Raw genomic sequence first — 16,910 nt, 5'->3', positions numbered from 1 at the left:
AAATTTCGGGGGATACTAAATTTCAGAAATATTTACCAAGTACAGTCTTGGGAAACTGACATAGAAAAGAAAAGGAAATGATGATTGCTATATACCTAATTATTATGAAAACGGTTGGATAATTGAACAGACATAATCATAAATTAGCAATAAAGAAAACTGTATCTATGCAACATTTATATACTCTAAATGGTATATATATACATGTCCACAATAAAGTATATGATTCAGTGCCGGATGTGATTAAATACTTACTCTATAAGGATTCGGTGTTCAGAAATAGTACAGGTCATCAGTAAAAATATAGAAATCTACCATTTTATGCTTGACTTATATTACATCTGTTTCACCACATACATTACTGTGAATATATATCAACTCAAGTTTTGCTGTGTAAGGAAGTTATGAACTTGTAGTGGAGCCGGGTTAACAAAAAAAAAAAAAAAAAAAAAAAATTTTAACCATTTTCTCTCTCTCTCTCTCTCTCTCTCTCTCTCTCTCTCTCTCTCTCTCTCTCTCTCTCTCTCTCTCTCTCTCTCCTTTACACACCAGATAATGAAGCAGTTTAGACGACATCCCAACAGTTCCCCTGAAGGCACTAAATCTCGAACTCATCTCGCAAAATTACCCGAAAATTAAGTTCCCCAAAGTAGACCCCATGGAGGAGGACCTCCAAGTGAATGTTTTGACATTGGGGCGACGAACTTTAATAAAGAGGCAGTAAAAACAAATGAGAAAACTAAAGGAGAGGCGAGAGACATCACAGGAAAATTGCACACTACTGGAATGGAGTATAGGAATGGAATATCAGCGCCAAAAGGAGAAAAAAGTATACACAGGTTACAAAGGTATAAACAAAGAGGTAAAACTCGCAGTTGCGCAATGAAACTCATGCGGTGCACTGTAGGCATTACTTAAGGTTCTTTGCAACGTGCCTTCGGCCCCTAGCTGCAACCACTTTCGTTGCTTTTACTGTACCTCCTTTCCTATTCTCTTTCTTCTACCTGACTTTCCACCCCCTCCTAGCACTTCATTCATAGTGCAACTACTTTGAGATCGTCCTCCTGTTACACCTTTCACACCTTTTTTACTGTCAATTTCAGCGCTGATTGGCGTCATAGGTCTCAGTGCTTGGCCTTTGGCCTAAATTCTGTATTCAACTCGACTTAATATGACTGGAGGTATAGTAAAAAGAATGAAAGGGGTTACAGTTTGGGGCCGAAGGTGCAGGCTATTGTAACAAGGCCTCCTATTCACGTGTATACTAAATTGAAATGTAAAGCACACGGGCTTCACGGCATACTGCATTCAGTGTATTCCATCCACTCTATAAACAATTGACGTTTCCGCTGTAACCAACACAAAATCGACAACGAACCAAAAAGATAAAATGCGGAAAGGGGCAAAAAAAAAAAAGGTATATTCTCGTAATCCCAAATTGTTAACGCCCAAAATGGAATGGACGATCTAAAAATTTTTTGCATTTCAATATCATCCCATTTGGAATGGTTCATTTATTTTGACGTAGCATCAAAATAAATGAACCACTCCAAATGGGATGATATTGAAATGCAAAAAGTTTTCAGATCATCCATTCCATTTTGGGCGTTAACAATTTGGGATTACGAAGAAAATACATTTTTTTTTTTTTTGTCCTTTTCCGCGTTTTATCTTTTTGGTTCATTGTCGATTTTGTGTTGCGATGAACAGAAAAACAACACAACCATCGCTGTCCTCTATCAAATCCGAGTTTAACTGTTTTCAGCGGCTGTCAAATATAGTCGCTGGCAAGGCAAAGAAATAATCGCTGGCAAAACAATAATGCTAAACACGACAGTTTAGCTGCGAAGCTTTTTTAACCGAGCATGCATCCACGCTGTTATATGCAAATGTCTACTTCTTTGTACACCGCAAGATGTAGCATAAGAATACGCATTCATGCATAGAAATATATGCGAGTAAACGTCCTTTTAACTCCTATTGCATGAAAATGTTATTCATGTAAACACCAGAAAAAAGGATTTTGATGAAGGAAAAATCTATTTCTGGGCAATGACCTGTGTCGCCCAGTGAAATGCTTCCTTTAGTGTTCATTTCTAAGGTAAAGTATTGCTACAAATACTAGAGAAAAATTAACATGGTAATGCCAGATTATACTGGCTCGCTCACCTTTAATAAAGGTGTCGGTATGGTATCTGGGGCGAGTGGAAACCACTACCAGAGGTCCCTTGCCATTTAGTCTCTCCCTTCCTCAATATCCCTCGTCTACAGAGGAGCCGATCTAAGGCCCCGCTACCCGCTACTACTACAACTAGCCTTTGTTTTCATTCCTGTAGATAGTACCCAAGCTGGGCCAAATAGGGTGGGATTTCACTGGGCGACACAGGTCATTGCCCAGAAATAGATTTTTCCTTCGTCAAAATCCCTTTTCTGGGCTCAGCCTGTGTCGCTCCGTGAAATAGTGCCAGAGAATTGGCCCCAACAGCTTGGAAGAAAGTGTAGATAGCCAAAAAATACAGGTAAAGTAAAACTCGATTAGAGTTAAATACTATAATGTAGGTAATTAATCATTACAACAAACAATAAAATATCAAGCAAATGAAAGTTTCAGTGATCCTTAAAATTAAGCTTATCTAACACGTTTGGTTCAAATAACACACACCAATCAACAAAATCATCACATAGGGACATTAGACCCAGATACAAATATATACAGTACAAATCCTCAATATATACAGAAAATGCCATCCAAGGTAAGTTATGAACCCGGTAATGAACGAGCTACGGCAAGAATGCTAGCGAGGCAGGTAGGAGAGAGAGAGATGTAAGAGAGACATAGGCTACATAACTACTTATTACTGTTTATGCAGTGTCAGGGGAAACTGTGTTTCCGGCTGCCACTGCTGGGAATTTAAAGGCCTCCAAAGACTTCAAATAGTGACATTTAAATACTGTTGGAGATTTCCAGCCTGTGTACTTCTTGAGATCGTCAAAATTCATATGTTGAAAATAATTAATTGAGGTGGCTACAGCTCTAACATCATGTGCCCTTGGAAAAGATTCCGGGTTAGCTTGTTTTATAAAGTACAAAATTTGTTGCCTAATTCCTTTTAGGGAAATAGTGCCACCTTTTTCCCTAATGAACAAGAGGCCTGAAGATATCAGGGCAGTTCTGCTTAAATATGCTCTTAGGGAATTAACTGGTCATAAGGATGGGTCCTGGGGAAGTGGGACAATCTTCCATGGAGCCCATCTATCTAGTGGATCCTCATTTTTAGCTAGAAATTGACGATGTGGTGAGAGTAGTAATTCTCCTGTAGAGAGAAATTCGATATGATCTGATTCCCTAGATAGGGCCGACAGTTCAGAAATTCTGGCTCCTGAGGCTAAACTTATTAGGAATAACGATTTCCTTAAGAGGGTTATATAATCACATGAGTCATTATTAGTGTCGGAAACCAATTTAAGGACATCGTTTAAAAACCATGAGACCGTCGTGGGTCTCTCAGTTGGTCTAAGTCTTGCACAAGCCCTTGGAATGGATGAAAAGTACGAATCTGTTAGATCTATATTGAATCCAAATTGGAAGATCTTCTTAAGTGCCAATTTGGTAATAGTAATTGTACTAGCTGCTAAACCTTTTTTGAACAAGGTTCTGAAAAAGGTTATGGCCAGATTCGTGGTCATGGTTTGTGCATTTGAGTCCTTTAAAAATATAGCTAGTTTCTTAACTGCTGAGTCATATTGACACAAGGTCGATTCCCGTTTGTCAGATTCTAAGAACCGGATGTTCTGAGGATCGACGTTGACATCTTTCAGAGCTGCGAACTTCATGAAGTCCATAAAGTTAGGGCTTTCTGAATTCCTGAGGAAGCGGACACAGTCCGCGTTTGTACCAAGTGCGTCAGTTTGGGATTGGGAATCCGTTGAGGCCGGAGTCCTAATTCCAATAGTAGAGGGAACCAATTGCTCTTGGGCCAATTGGGGGCTACTAGTGCAATGTGACCCTTGAACGTCCTGAGCTTGTTCAGGACTTTCAGGAGTAGATTCACTGGAGGAAAGAGGTAAATTCTTTTCCATACATTCCAATCTATAGCCATAGCGTCCGTGGCGTAAGCCAGAGGGTCCAGGTTGGGAGCCACATATCAAGGAAGTCTGTGGTTCGACTCTGTGGCAAAGAGATCCACCTGATGTCCTGGTACCTGTTGACAGATCCATCTGAATGACTCCTTGTCCAATGTCCACTCCGACTCTAGCGGGACGGATCGTGATAGGGCATCCGCCACCACATTCGTCACTCCCGCTAGGTGAGTGGCTGACAGGTGCCATCTGTTCCTGTCTGCTAAGGCAAATATGGCTATCATGACATGGTTCACATGGCTCGATTTGGAGCCACCCTTGTTTATGCAGTGGACTACTACTGCACTGTCCAATACCAACTTGATATGAGACTTCTTGGCTGGTCGTAGCCTTTTCAGGGTAAGAAACACTGCCATAGCTTCCAGTACATTGATATGTAGCTGGCGGAATGGTAGAGACCAGGTTCCCTGTACCTTTTAGTACTGTGAATAACCGCCCCAGCCACTTAGTGAGGCATCTGTGTGGACCACTAGGGCCGGCGGAGGGAATTGCAAGGGTATTGCCTTTGACAGATTCTTGATTTCCATCCAAGGGCGGAGCCTCTTGCGTAAGATCGCTGGAATGGGAGCCATCTTGTCCCGGGATCTACGGTTTGCTTTCGAGCGCCAAACCCGGTTTATGTCCTTTAGTTTGGCTTTCAGTAGAACGTCCGTCACTGATACAAATTGGAGTGAACCTAGGATTCTTTCCTGGTTCCTCTGGGACGTCTGTTTGTTTTTGAGAAATTGCCTTGTGGCCTTGGCTATTTCTCTTCTCTTTAACGGCAGAATTGATAGAGTATGAGAGTTTAAGTCCCATTGGATTCCTAGCCACTGGAAACGTGACTCCGGCGGCCGGGACTTGGTTCTGTTTATCTGGAACCCTAAATGTTCCAGAAACTGAATTACTTTGACCGTCGCCTTGTGACATTCTTCGACACCTGTGGCCCATACGAGCCAATCGTCTAGATAGGTTACTAACATTATTCCCTGAGTTCTCAACTCCTGGACTACTGTTTTGCCAACTTGGTAAATATTCTGGGCGCTATGTTGAGCCCGAATGGCATTACTCTGAAGGAGTAAGCCTTCCTTCCTAGTTTGAAGCCTAGGAATGGGCGGAAGTGTCTTGCTATTGGGACATGATAGTAGGCATCTGTAAGATCTATAGAGGTGGTGACGGCCCCACGGGGAAGTAAGGTCCGCCCCTGTGAAACGGTCAGCATTCTAAACTTGTCGCAATGAATGAATGAGTTCAGATGGGACAAGTCTAGAATTATTCTTAATTTGTTTGAGTCTTTCTTTGGCACGCTGAACAAGTGCCCTTGAAACTTTAAGTTTCTGACTCTTGATACTACTCTTTTGAAGTTCTTGGGTACACTCTACCAATTCCGCTGTTGGTTTTTGGTAAAAGTTGTTGGATGGAGGAGGACCTTGAAGCCAACTCCACCCCAGACCTTTGGTCACAATGCTCTGTGCCCAGTTGCTGAACCCCCACCGATGTCGGTAGAGGTACAGTCTCCCTCCTACCCAGGGATTCTCACTAATTTGCTGATGGGTAGCCACCCCGTGCTCCCCGGAAGCCTTTGCCCCGGTTGGAGCCTCTTCCGGTGCCCCGATGATGGGAGGGACCCCTAGCTCGGCTGCCTCAAGCGAGCCTATTGAATGCTTGAAATGACTGCGATTCATATGTCACATTATAGGCCGGAGAGACCGCAAAGGAGGTCGAAGCCTGAGATTGTTGTGCCGGCTGGGTTAAAAGCACAAACTGCTGTTGCAGCTGTGCTTTGGATGTCGACGGTTGTGGTACTTGGGATACCGGAACCGCCAGCATCAAAGTCTATTGGGGAGCCTGGAAGGGCTGGAACTTCCTAGGTCTCTTCTTCGATCTGGGATTCGATCCAGTGGACTCGGGTTTTCGTTTGGACACGAGTCCCTATCGAATTTTCAGGCTCTGATTAACCCTAGACGCTTCAAACAGAACTTCGTTCACAGCGGAGGCGGGTAAGAGGTCAGTGCCCCATATGGATAAGGCGATCAACTTGTTGGGTTCATGGCATATAGTGGCTTCTGCCAGAACATGCTTCTTACAGTTACGCCGAGCTACCATGAAGTCATACAAGTCACATTGCATTGTATGCAGTAGTGACTTGGCCATGATTTTAAATAGCGTCTCTTGTCCGTAGATAAGAGACGCCATCTCAGTCATAGTCAGTGAACTGAGGGACCTGCTGAGCCTCATCCTAGCGTTGTATTCAGCTTGAATCAGGGCTTCTGATAGCCTAGGCAACCTCTCGCTGAACAGCGTGTTACCGCAGTCCGGCTTGAGCTTGCCCACTGAGAAGGTGGCAGGAGCGTCCAAGTAGTACTCAGCTGATCCGGGGAGCAGAAGGGAAGTCGGATCCGTCTCCTGAAGCTGAGGCATAGGCTTGTCTTTCAGAACTGCCTGGAATGTTGCCTCTGTAAACGGGGTGTCCTCGTTTACAGTGAAGATTGTAAATGGGCTCTTGAATGCAGTGAGTTTTGTGTTTGTACATTCCCATTCATCCAGGTTTCGGTGCCAAGCTTGTTGGGCTTGGTCCCAGGGGAGGATTACTGTTTCCTCAGGGACTTTATCCTCCCTGCTCATGGCAGCATCCGTTAGATGGACATAGCCTATGGGGGGGGCTGGAGTCCCTCAGGATAGAACTCGAAGTCCTCTAGCCTTCGAGTTCCACAACCCTCAATAGTCAGCATACCCTCTACGAACGGAGCGTGTGCTGCTATCCTCCATGGGTTGTTTAATTTAAAAGGAGGGAGATTGGACGAGTCCGGCATCAGCAATGTATGAGTTGCTTGGCCGGACTGTTCCTGTCCTGCTGCCATACATTCTCGGAGACCAGACATCATGTTTTCCTGGGTTACTATCCGTTCCGACAAGGATTGGATGGTTTGGCCCGATGCTTCCAGTGTGTTAGACAGCTGGGCAAACATTTCTTGGAACTTGGACTGGACCAAGTCCCCAACCATGTTGCCCATCCGCTGCATGATGCTATCCGAGAATGCATCAGGGTCAAAGGAGGGAGGCTGAGCCTTCTCCTTAGGAACCTTGGTCCTCGACCCCTTTGGTGGGGGAGTGACCTTTGGCTTGTCTGCCCCGGGGTTATGAGCCGGTGGGATAGTGACTAGCTTGGTTCCTGACCTCTTTGGCAGTGACTTTTGTTTAGACTTGAAGTCTGTCTTGCTTTTAACTTTAGGGACCGCCGATGAAGACTTCGGTCTGACCGACTGAAGTCTATCGGCGAATCCCTGGAAGGAAGTAGAAGTGGAAGGGGAAGAAGCCAAAGATGGACTCAAGGACAACCCTTGAGCCCCTACAAAACTTGCCTCGCTACCACTCTTACCATTGCCCATGTCATCGATAGCCATGGGCTCGCGGTCCAAGTCGAGGGCTGCCACGTTCCCCACGACTTCCTCTGCGATGCCTTCCTCCATTGGGAGCGCGACTGCTTCTTGGATCTTGGTGATAAGAGGAGCGGCCACTTCAGGATCCACCACGGATCCTTTCTTCACCCCTGGGAAGGTAAGTGTGGCCATGTCCTGGGACAGGATGTAGGGTTGTCCCTTGGTGGAGTTACGCCCAAATCCGCCAACCCATGCCTTCTGGGTGTATAAGTCAGCTTCTCGGACCGCTTGTGCTCCCTGTAAGAGGGGTTATTATTAATACTTAACACTAGAGATAGACTTAACCTAGTATCATAGTGTATATTACAGTTTATTGATTCTCATTGTATCATTATGTAAAGACCGAAGTGTTACATACCTCGGAGGTGACTTCATTCACCAAAGCATAACAAATAATGCAGTTCTCGTGGTGCCAGACCACGTAATCCTCAAGGCGAACTGCGCAGCCGGCATGTGCCCGGCAGACCACGTGCCCACAGGGTTCCTGGAGTACGGCGTTACAACCCTCCTCCAGACAACAGGTAACCTGTAAGTCAAATGACTTACAGGTCCATGGTTGTGTGCGGTATACTATTACTGCTGGAGTAACTCCGGCATCAGCATATATAATGCACGATAACATGTCACCCTGTTACTACTAGCTCCGGCGTCCCGTGTATACTCATAAGAACATCCTAGGCAGATAATGGGAACTAGGAATGACTCCACTGCAGCTCCAGCGACGCCGGAGCTACAAAATCTGACCGATTAAGTGGATTCAAGCTGTCCTCCACGTGCCGGAGTGAGGGATATAACCCAAAATCAGATACAGGGTGAAGAGCGAGACGTAACAGGGTGGGATAGTTAAATACCTGGCGGAGTTGAAGACTCCGCCGGTGTAGATAACTGGGTATAGTAAGATAATAACTTACAACAGAATGTGGATGCTATATTATGTGTAATAAACCATGCATGCAAAAATGGAATCCCATAGACAGGCCAGAGCCTTTTCACATATCCAAAGAAGCATAACTATCCCGAGGTCGGGTCCGGCTTACGCTGGAGCCATGAGGCCGCCGGAGCGGGGTGGGAAGAGGTGGGCTTCATAGATAGTCAGGGTGTGTCCCCCTCCCCCAAACCTGGTGGCCAACCATGGCTCGGTCGAGCAGGGTTCCCCCCCTACACCACTAGCAGCGCGGCAGAGTACGGCAGGCCTGCTCACCTAGTGTACCCCCCAGTGAACCCCCTTCTCCCCCATGGGTGACTCGGATGGCTATCTGAGGTAGCGTGAGTGAGTCGTCACTCCACCGAAGTGGGTGAGCGAGGAGGGGGGTGGGGGGACTGCGAGGGGTCGGTAGCAGGGCGGCTCGTACGTGATCGACTGGAGACACAGTGAACAGTCATGCGGTGTGAGAGGCCAGTCGATCCAAGAAGGCCTATAGGCCAACTAGATGCCGGCTACGAAATAGTAACACATAACATAAATATCCTGTCCTAACACGGGGGATAGGAGCGAAATAAATATGGAGCGAGAGAGAAAGGAATGGTCCTTGAGAAACTAGGTTAAACATAAATCCAACGATGGAAATGTTAGCCTAGAAACTAGATGCCGTAATGAATGTTCGAGGGGCAAACAGCCAGGGTGGCTCAAGGACGGAAAGGGCTACGTAGGGACCAGGGTCCTTCCGTATATAAGGCAATTGAGTCTAAAAGATCCTATTTTACTGAGAAACAATGGTTGATATGACAACCTCCATGCAAGAAAGGAATGCATACGCCACGACCGAAAGCATGCAGTTTGGAAGTAGGCTATCCCCCGTGAACGGACTAGTAAAATAAACACGTCAGTGACAAATGCATCTTAAAATAAAATTAAATAGGGTACTGCTCAAATGCAATCGAGACCAATTAGTATGGGAGACCAATTGGTGCAAGAAAGCAGGGAATCATCACGCGGCTGGCGAGCCAAGAGAAGGCGGCACGGAAACGACAACGCACGTGCTACCGCTCTCACATATAACCTAAGATAACTTGGCTGAACTTGCCAAAAGCCGTCTCAAAATGATCTCAAACATTAAACGCAGTACTTAACTTGGATGCAGAAGCTTGACGATCCATGATGATGATAAAGGGGGATAAATCCAAACGAAAAACACAGCACAAGGAAAGAACGCATGCAGCGTGAACAGTGCTATTGAAAGGAATGAAAACAAAGGGGCTAGTTGTAGTAGTAGCGGGTAGCGGGGCCTTAGATCGGCTCCTCTGTAGACGAGGGATATTGAGGAAGGGAGAGACTAAATGGCAAGGAACCTCTGGTAGTGGTTTCCACTCGCCCCAGATACCATACCGACACCTTTATTAAAGGTGAGCGAGCCAGTATACTCTGGCATTACCATGTTAATTTTTCTCTGGTATTTGTAGCAATACTTTACCTTAGAAATGAACACTAAAGGAAGCATTTCACGGAGCGACACAGGCTGAGCCCAGAAAGACAAGTGCAAGAATATGCAGTCGTGTATAAGCACACTGAAGTGAGCTCCTTTGTATCCGGTATAAAAATAACGGGAAATCTCCAGTATGTACGTGTGCACCACGGTCCAGATAGAACAGGTCAGCCAGACAGCTCCCCAATTTTAAGTCTCTTCTGCGCACCTACGTCATCTGAGGGAGCGTGGTGCTGAGAACCATTAAGAATGTAGGTCTAACACACCATCAAGAATCGTTTTTTTTCTCTCTCTTTCTTTCATTTTTGGAAGAGAATGTTTTTGAAAATGTGATCTTTCAAGTGTCAAAAGAATGTTAATAAAACAACATTTGCCTTTTGAAAATATTTGATGAAGTTACAATTTTAATATTTTTCCTTAGTGCCTCCCTGCATGGTTGCCCTTGACGTTTCCTATATTTTATCAAAAGATTAAGATATTCGAAAATGTACCGATATCTTTACAAAAGAAAGCAATAACATCGTCAGGAACTTCAATATCAGACTTTTTCCAATTAAAAACAAGGATTTTTAAAACAATGTTTGCCCTCCATGAGTGCTATCCCGTGTACGACATAAGAGATCTTCCGCATTAGTAATAACTGCGAAAAAAAATGATTAGAAGGTGCATGCAAACTCCTCCCTTCTAACATTGTCTACCCAAGTATCATTCAATGGTATTTATTTATCTTATTTTCTAACTCAGGGTATTTCACACAAAATCTTCTGGCAATATATCCCTCCATGTATTTAAGTGCCTCCTCCTCAATTACTCCCTCGATATCTTTTTATATTTCTGTGTTTGCTCTCAAAAGGTCTTCTTCTTCATCAAAAAACATCTTTTTTCTAAGTCAAAATCTAAATTTCTAAACATCTGTATAGTTAGGCATATTTCTAATGCTAACTCCCTTTCTTTTGTTACATATTGATCTTCATTGGCATATTCAAGGGATTTCTCAACTGAGACGATATTAAACTTTTCGCTCATTACCTTCATTTCCTTCCCAACAACAATTTTTTAAGCCTGAATTTAAAATTCACTGCTTTTGGATGATCATGGTGACCATCCATTTGCCTTATGAACCCATAGAAATGTTCAAGGCAATAAGATTTATTCTTTGTCAGTAGGTAGTTAATACTATGAGAGGCTTTTAACTAATTAAATAAAGCAATGGTGGATTTACATGAAAAAAATTATTCCTTTCTCCAGAAATTAATATTATTTATTTAATTTTTTGCATTAGGAATTTCAATTCTCATAATACTCATTACCTCGATGACCTTGAGCAATTTACCTGTTTGTTTTTCTACATCAGTACCAAAAGCATTGATTTTACCAAGCTCTCCATACATGCAAGAAGAATTCATGATATCGAGCCAATCATTCATTATTAAAAGAATAAAATCGGACGTTTCACTCCAGTTTTAACACTTCAACAGTCCCCTTTCACCTAAATATTTTACTGAATTGGCACATGACGTAGACACCATTTTCATTGCTAATTTAACGTGATTTCTTTGTTGACCAGTTACATTTAGATCCATTTCATTGATCTTGTAGCAAGCCCATAGTCTGTTTTGGTTTTATTAAGCATTTCTCGTATGCTAGAATCTGAAATACACCCTCCATTATTAAGGAAAAACCCAGTCAATAAAACTATTTCTTGCTAATTTGATTAAATGGGGAACATCAGAGAACACAACGTTAATTCTGTCTGCACGACAACAGGCATGCATGTACCCAATGGTCCTTGTATGACTTTTCTTTTGGAAAACGATTGTATAATATATTGGAGTTTTTCGTTTTTTCACGTGTTTAGAACTGCCAAATACCGAGTAGTTACTTGGCATTATAACTGATAGAATAAATAAATAAAAATATATATTGGCACACAGCAAATCCTGTTGTTTACCTTACGATTATTGGGAGCAAACAAAAGCATTGTTTTGGTTAACCACTTGTGAGAGACCAGGGCGCGTGACGTCACGGTATGGGTGATTCATACCCAAAACTGCACGCTGGCTGACCTGTTGTATCTAGACCGTGGTGTGCACATGGAAACAGTAACTTGTCTCGTATGTTTCCTAATCGCTATGATGAAAAAAAAAAGAAGACAATTCACAACAAAAAATACCAAATGTATATAACTGTTTGATGTTTAAGTATGAGAAGGTGTGTGCGTATTTACAAATATCAAAGAACTAACACACTGACTTATCTATCTCTGTTACTGACTTCACCAATTTATCAGGATGGAACTGCTAACAAATATTTCTTAAAAAAAAAAAAAAAAAAAACTCGGTATCATAAGAAATCAAGCGTACCGAAGAAATCAGAGATATAAAAACCTTCAGGATAAAAGCAACAATTTTTCTCGAGAGAAATTGGGTAAAGACTCCCAAAAAGTTCTTCCCTCTCGAGGGACAGAGTTTGAAGAATTATTTTCGATAGGGGAAGAAAAGGCCTCTAAAAGGACGCACGAAAATATGGGACTATTTTAGGATTCTGGGTCTCCATGTGTTCGCAACTCCAGGGATATAACGTCAATAGTTTACCATCCTTCGGTATTGTTCCCAGCTTAAAGCTTATTCGTCTCCTACTTATATTCACTGTTAAGAATAATGTATTTCAGGTGTATACATTTGGTCAAATGGATTAAGTCGACTTTCTATCAATGCACTTACACCAAATGACCAGGTTCGAATTAGAGTCAGGGCATATACTACTTACATTTGTGGCTTAATACCTGATAGTATGGAACAGTCATTTGTATACATATATAATATATAAATATACATATATATATATAATATATATATATATTATATATATCCAATATATATATATATATATATATATAATATATATAATATATATTACATATATATATATATATAATAAATTATAATATATATAATAATCATTATACGTATATATATACATATAATATAACGTATATATATACACATATATATATATATATATATATATATATGTCTTATATATATAGATATATATATATGGTATATCTATACATATATATATATATATATATTATATATATATATATATATACATATATTGGTATATATAATATATTATATATATAGATATATATATATATATATATATATATATATATAATATATACGTATATATATCTATATTATATATACTTATATATATACATATATATAATATATATATATTTATATATATATATAGTATATATATATATTTATATATACGGTAGATATATATATATATATATTATATATATATATATATTTATATCTATATATATATAATATATTAACCAACCCTGTTCATTGAAACACAATAAATCAAATGTGTTATCACACGCGCGCGAGCGTAAACTCACATAGCTTTGCACGTATCTAAAGACTTTAATTAGGCACAAGAGCACAAGCACAAGCTAATGAAGGAAAATTTTAAGAGCTCGTCAAAGCCCCAGATTCCTGGAAGAATTTTTTCCAACCCAATCAGGGGATAATCCCTGGAGCCTTTGCTCCTGTAACGGTCTCTGGATATTGCTGCGTCGGGTGTATGCATGAGTATGCAATAGCAACGTTCTCTCTCTCTCTCTCTCTCTCTCTCTCTCTCTCTCTCTCTCTCTCTCTCTCTCTCTCATTTAAATATGGACATTGTGGGAATATTCCTAGATGATTAATTATTCTAATATAATTCGATCAAGATTTCCAATCTCTCTCTCTCTCTCTCTCTCTCTCTCTCTCTCTCTCTCTAAATGCTGTCACTGTGGACAAAATTCCAGATAATTATTTCCACGTAATCCGATCAAGATATCCAACCCTTATCTCTCTCTCTCTCTTTCTCATGTTGACTCCCTTTCTTAAAATAGTGTTTCTATTGTCAAAAGTAGTGAATCAGATACTTTGTTGTCATTCGACAACCTCAAACAGAGAGAGAGAGAGAGAGAGAGAGAGAGAGAGAGAGAGAGAGAGAGAGAGAAAGGGCGTTTGTATCTAATACCCCAACCAAAATTTATACTCTCGTATAATTAAAAACCCCAGAAGGATAATAATTCTCTCTCTCTCTCTCTCTCTCTCTCTCTCTCTCTCTCTCTCTCTCTCTCTCTCTCTCTCTCTCTCTGCTGTATAACTTCTACCGTTTGCAGAGGGCTTTACGAGCTAAATTAATTACTTAAGAAAGCATCTCAAACAAAATATAAGCTAAAATACAAACTTTCCAAACAAGCACAACCACACACAGCTGAGGTCAAAAATAAAGAAGAGGAAAATACAAAACGGATATCTTTAAAAAAAATACTTTATTCAGTAGCGACACCAGAGTTGCATGGTGGTGCTGTAAACCGAGGTATCACACTCGCCATGGTCACTAACGACTGAAGTCCTTGTGATTAGAACTTCATTCAAAAAAAATTATCTTGGCATGACAACAAACAAGAAATTAACCAATGCATAAATAATGAAAGGGTAACAAGGTTAAATGCTCGTGAGTGTGTGCCCTCCCTTCTGCCCTTCCCCTTGACTGATGGCCTCGGAAAGGAAAATATTAGTTCCAAGAAGATGAATAGTTCCATGAAGAAAGTATTAGTTCCAGGAAGAAGATAATAGTTCCATGAAGAAATTATAAGGTTCCAGGAAGAAAATATTAGTTCCAGGAAGACGATATTAGTTCCAGGAAGAAAATATTAGTACCAGGAAGAAATATTAGTTCCAGGAAGAAAATATTAGTTCCTGGAAGATATTAGTTCCAGGAAGAAGATAGAAATTCCAGGAAGAAGAAGTTAGTTCCAGGAAGAAAAAAGTTATTCCAGGAAGAAGATATTAGTTCCATGAAGAAAATATTAGTTCCAGGAAGAAGATATTAGTTCTAGGAAGAAAATAGCAGTTCCAAAAAAAGATATTAGTTCCAGGAAGAAAATATTAGTTCCAGGAAGGAAACATGAGTTCCAGGAAGAGATATTAGTTCCAAGAAGAAAATAGTAATTCCAGGAAGAAATGACTAGTTCCAGGAAGAGAATAGTAGTTCCATGAAAAAGTATTTCTTTCAGGAAAAAAATATTCGTTACAGGAAGAAAATATTTCCAGGAAGAAAAGATTAGTTCCATGAGAAAATATTACCATGAAAAAATATTAGTTCCAGGAAAATAAATTAATTCCAGGAAAAAAAATATGAGTTCCAGGAAGAAAAAGTTAGTCCCAGGAAGAAAATATGAGTTCCAAGAGGAAAAGGTCAGTTCCAGGAAGAAAATATGAGTTCTAGGAAGAAAATACTAGTTCCAGGAAGAAAATATTACCAAGCAAAAATATTAGTTTAAAGAAAAAAAATAAGTTCCAGGAAAGAAAATGAGTTCCAGTAAGAAAATACTGGTTCCAGGAAGAGTCATCTCGCTGCCCCATTTCCCTAAAGAGAAAAGGAAGCGATAGCCAAGGGGAAATAAATGGAACATACGTTACTTTGGCCTCAGAACTGGAGGAGGAGTTTGGAGTCCTAATGGAATGTAAATTCCACCTACTAAGTGCCTTCTTTTTCTATTTAAAATCTGTAATGGCACTGATCTGTCATCATGCTACTAGACGCGAAGGCCATTCTTTCAAAAACAGCTTTAGTGAATTCCACTTTAATGATACGCATGCATGGACAATGGCAAGCTTTTATCTTCAATATTATGCACATTTTTTTTCAAGATTTGTTGATTTTTTTCTAAATAATGAGTTTATGCGAACAGATAAACCTTAAGGTAATTTTCTAAATGATCAATTCAGAAGAGCATACACATACATTCCTCACTTCCTGAAACTATATTACCAAGTCAAAATCTAATTGGTTTTCATTCAATTCTTCCTTGTTGATTATTATCGGTTGTTCCGAACTGTGATTGCATAAAACTAAATACAAAATAATGCCAAAATCACTAGATTCTACCAAATATGTATATATATATATATATATATATATATATATATATATATATTATATATATATATATATAGTATATATAAATATTATTATTATATATATATATATTATATATATATATATATATATATATATATATATAGAGAGAGAGAGAGAGAGAGATGCGAGAGAGAGAGAGAGAGAGGAAGAGAGAATCTAAAATGCCCAAGCGGGTTCCCTCAAGAGTTGGCGTTCCGAATCGTCTCTGCTACCCACTCGGGCGAACTGATCCATTACTCACTGGTGGAGGTGGGTGGTCAGTCCATTCGTCTTCCACTTCATCTTCGCAGAGCGTCTTCTGGTTTTGGGGGACGATGCTGACTCCTCACTCAGTAACCACAAAAAAGAGAAGACAAAAAGGTTATTCGGAGACCGTCTGAGTGAAGTCAGGCAGAGCTTACTACCTGCAATTTTCTTTACAGAGTTTGATGGTCATGGTTCAGTGGATACACGAATATTCATTCGTCCAACGTGTTTAAAAATGTAGTTGCGTTTTTATTGCTATAGCAGTTTCTTATCTTCTGTAATATATAATATATCTATATATATATATATATATATTATAATATATATATATATATATATATATATATATATAATATATATCTATATATATATCTATAATATATATATATATATATATTTAATATATATATTAATATATGTAATATATATATATATATATACATATAATTTATAATATATAATATATATATACATATATATATATATTATATTCTATATATATATATACATATATTAATATATATATATATGATATATATATATATATATATGTTATATATATATATTATATATTAATATATATATTATAAATATCTCTATATTATCTATTATATATATTATATAATATTAATTTATATAGTTTATATATAATAGTATGTATATTATGTATATATAATAT

Source organism: Macrobrachium nipponense, chromosome 20 (genome assembly GCF_015104395.2).
Source record: "Macrobrachium nipponense isolate FS-2020 chromosome 20, ASM1510439v2, whole genome shotgun sequence".
Classification (NCBI taxonomy): domain Eukaryota; kingdom Metazoa; phylum Arthropoda; class Malacostraca; order Decapoda; family Palaemonidae; genus Macrobrachium; species Macrobrachium nipponense.
This window is presented reverse-complemented; position numbering follows the sequence as displayed.